Below are 4,452 nucleotides of genomic sequence, written 5' to 3'. Positions count from 1 at the left end.
CATGTCATTTTTCATTATTTTGGGGATATTTCAGTTCCAGAGCAGCAGTGTCGTGTTTTCTTTGTTGGTGCTGTCTATAGTTCATCATGATTTGCATGTGTTTTCATTATAGCTGTTGCCAGATTCTAAAGGCCTTGATATTCAAAAAACCACAAATGCTTTCAGTCCAGTATATCCTAGAAATATAGAACTCTACTTTGTGCAAGGCACTGGGGATACAGTGGCGATACTGTCCTTGTCTTCAAGGAGTTTGGAGTCCTGGTATAGGAGACATACATAGGAGCAGATAATTTTCAAACGGTGCAGTGGTGGTAGTAATAGAATGGGAGTCCAAAGGGGAGTCCCGGAGAGGTCAGGGGTGACTTCCTAGAGATGCGCAAGCTTGGAGGCTGGATAGGCTTTGTTGAAAGATGGTACACAAGAGTGTGAAACAAAATTGTGTGTGCAGGGAGCTTAAAATACAAGGCTGGGGAAAGAAGTTGGAGAAGCAGGAAAACCCAGGTCCTCTAGTGTCTTATGGAACATCCTATGGAGGTGAGACCTGACTTGTAGGTGGAAGCAGCTCTTCAGAGGTTTGATTTGGAAGGTGAACTGAGAAGAAGGTGGTGATGCAAGCCGGCCGTGCTGGAGCCAGGATGAATTGGCGTGACTGGGCTTCAGTTAGGCTGGCGTAGCAGTTGAGAGAGCTTAGCAGTGGGCAGCAGGGCACTGTTGGGGGTGGTGGTGAGCGGTGGATTCTGACTGTTTGGAGGCAGGACGGTAGCGGAATTCGATCACTGATTGGACGTGGGACAGAGAAGGGAGAAGAGAAGACTCATCTAGGATGAGTCCCAGGTTTCTGGCTCAGTCAACTGGGGAAACAAAGTCACAGAGATAGGGAGTAGTTAGAGAACACATCTGGGGGTGTGAGCTCATGGTCAGTTTTGAGATGCCCAAATATGCAAATCTGTCCCACCTGAAAATGGAGAAGACACGGGAAAGGAGAGGAGTAAAAATTAACTCCTTTTCACAAAGTGGAAGTTACCAGAACGTTTGTGATTTCAGAGGCCCCAAGGGATTAATCATGTGGCTACTGACCCATCCCACCTCTTGCCCCTGCCTGTTGCACAGTGGGCAAGAATGTTTGTGACCTTTCGCTACTACCACCTCCCCCCAGCATGGTCCCCCCAGTTTTCAATATGAACCGTCCTGTGGCAACCTGTCACAGACTGGCCCTGAGGTGAGCAGTATTTGGACTGTGATGTTGGTTGCCCTCCACTCTTTCTACAGGACAGAACGGGGCCTCTAGAGTGGGAAATGGCTTTGAGAAATATGCCGAGCAGTAGCCTTGTCCTTGAACTTGCCCAAGAGGATAATTTTCCACAGCCTTCCGGTACTCAGTCCTCAGTTTGCCTGGTGAGAGAGCAGCCTCCTCCCGTGTGCTCTGCCGGCTGGACCCAGACTGGCCATAATAGCAGTGAGACCAAAAAGATGGGGGTAGGGAGGTAGCTCTGCGGTCTGGGAAACCATTCTGGCTCCTGCCAGCTTTAAATTATGTTTAATTCCTGGCACAGTTGTCCTGGAAATGCCTTTTTCTCTTGCCTGGGAACCACTAGAAGAGGAATGTTGTCTGTGTTGGCCAGGGCCATGCAAATTCAACATCTTGTCTCTGCCTTTCCCCGTGCAACTGAGGCTCGGAGTTTGCATTACCCAGTGCTTATTCTTCAGAGGGCAAAAGCACTGCTCGTCATGTCTGAAATTTAGTGAGCGAGCTCACCCACTAGGCTGGTGTTTCCCGCCCGTGGCTGCACATTGGAAGCACCGGGGCACTTTGAGAACTACAGATTCCCAGAGCTTCTAAGGTGGTCTAGGGTGTGTCCAGGACACAGCCCCGGTTGAGGACCGCTGCTATATTGTATGGCCTCTTTTAAAAAAGTTAATTTTACTTGGAAATGATTTCAAACCTACAAAAAAGTTGCAAGAATAAGAACTGTACACGTGAGGCTCAAATATCCTTTGCCCAGATATACCTATTAACATTTCATCTCATTCTGTCTGTCATGTGTGTTCTCAAATGTGTGTGCATTCTCTCTCCCTCACCCCAAACCCGTCTCTTCCTCTCCCTCCCTCCTGCTGCCTCCACACCCGTCATGGCCTTTTACAAAACCCTAATACCTCAGTGAGTACTTACCAACAAGAAGATACTCTCTGACGACTGCAGTACAGTTGTCAAATTCCATCCATCTAACACTGATAGAATACCTCACCACTCATATTCCCACTGGCCGCATCGTGTCCTCGATAGCACCTTTCCCTCTGTGGTGCTGGATCAGGTAATCAACTGAGTTGTCATGTCTCCTTGGTCTTCTTTAATCTGGATCATTTCCATAGCTTTGTCTCTGATGATAGGAACAGTTTGTAAGGATACAGTTCGTTTTAGGTGGTGCTGCGTATCTGCGTTGGTCTGCGATTTCCTTGTCATTAGATTTGGTTTTGCATTCCAGGTGGCTGAACCACTACCTGCATCACGTGGGATGCCTCTCAGGGCATCCCATCTTAAGGCACACAGTGTCCATCTGCCCCTCAGTGGGGATGTTCGTTTTGATCATCTAGTCCAAGAAGGAGGAAATGTGAACAGGAAGATTTTAATATAAATAATTAACTGTGTAGAAGGTAGTTAACTACTAAAAGGGATAAAAAAGCTCTAAAGCAGCTTAGCAGAGAACAGCTGTCACCCCTAGGGCTAAGGGAAGAGAACACAGAGAAGGAACTTGGAAACTCAGAGGAGATTCGCCAAGGGGGAGAGACCTCCGAGGGGTGGCTGTGGTTGCCTGGGATATGCTGCCTGTCCCGTGCTGGAGAATCAGCTCACTGGAGGTACCCCCGCCGAGCCACAGGAGCAGAGAGCTGCCACGGTGGGGAATGCTGCTGGGACCCATGCCAGACCAAAGGAGACAGAAGAAAAAGGCCATCTTCCTCCTCTAGCCTTGTGGGCCCCTTGAGAGCCCACTGTGGGTCAGGCTGGCAAAGGATAAAGGAGTTTGCAGCGTCCCCTCTTCAGTGTGACAAGGAAGGGCAAGGTCAGGGGAGTTTGGAGCTAAGAGGCAATAAATGAATACCTGGCACACCTGGCCGAGGTGTGTCCACTTTCTCCATAGCATAGTTACTGTTTTTTTCTTTTCAACTAATAAGAAATCTCTGGAGACACACTGTCTCCATGTACATACCCTGTTCCTCGTCAGAATCCGCGCCTCCCCACTCAGGTTCAGGAAATGTTGCTGATTCTGGCCTGATTCAGTCTTTATGATGATTGCCAAGCGACATTTCTGCAGTCCAGCACTCCTTCCTCATTTGCCGGTCATCCCTCCCTCCTCCTCCACTAGTTTTCATACATCCACTATGGATTCCCATTTTTTCAACAGTCTACTTCATCATTGACCTTTAGGGGTGGGAGAAGAGTTCCTCAGATAGTTGCAGACTTGGCCAGTGAGAGCCCCTTTGAGTTCCTCCTATATCCCAGCATTTTTGGAAGCACTCCCCTAATTTCTGATCTAACAAGATGTTCCAGGCCCCTGGGCGCCAGCCCTGGATCAGTGTTTCTCCTGGGAGCCCTGGTCCTTGGCACTAGGTGCGCTTATTGCAACTGGGGTGTCTTTGCTGCTTGTCCTATAGATTGACAGAGCTTGTCTTACTGCCTTTTTTAATTATATTTTTTTTAAACAAAAGTAATTGGTGCTTTAAAAATGTAAACAATGCAGACATCTATAAAGAACAAAGTACCCACAGGGAAGCAAGTTCAGCAATGGCATGTGTGTTTGCAGACTCTACGTACACAGAAACAGACTTGGTGGTCAGTTTTGGTTTTTGCTTTTTGCTAATAGGAATTTTATCCTACAAGGTCCTCTTTCTGTCTTCCCAACATAGTCTGGTGCTTTTTCCATGTCGGACTGTAGAATTTGTCATTCCGTTGTGTTAGCTGTGTGAGTACATTAGTACCATGATTAACCAAGGTGTATAAAGGGCAGGCCTGCAGGCTGCCTCCAGTGCCTCCACTACTCACCATAGTGACCATCTCTATACACACACTGCAGTCATTTACAGTTTTTAAAATTAAAAGTTTTTATTGAGATGCAATTCACATGGCATAAAATTAACGATTTTAAAGTAAACAAGTGGCCTTGAGTACATTCACCATGCTGTGGAACCACTGCCTGTATCTAGTTTCAAAGCACATTCATCACCCTGTGTCATGTATTTTTACATGAACTCCAAGGGTAGATTCTTGATAGTCGGATTTACTCTGGATCGAAAGTCACGTTTGGCTGGGCGCGGTGGCTCACGCCTGTAATCCTAGCACTTTGGGAGGTCGAGGTAGGTGGATCACTTGAGGTCAGGAGTTCAAAACCAGCCTGGCCAACATGGTGAAACCCATCTCTATTAGCAGGGCATGGTGGTGTGCACCTGTAGTCCCAG

This window comes from Macaca mulatta, chromosome 7 (assembly GCF_049350105.2).
Source record: "Macaca mulatta isolate MMU2019108-1 chromosome 7, T2T-MMU8v2.0, whole genome shotgun sequence".
NCBI lineage: Eukaryota > Metazoa > Chordata > Mammalia > Primates > Cercopithecidae > Macaca > Macaca mulatta.
The sequence above is the reverse complement of the archived record's forward strand: the minus strand, read 5'-3'. Positions refer to the sequence as shown.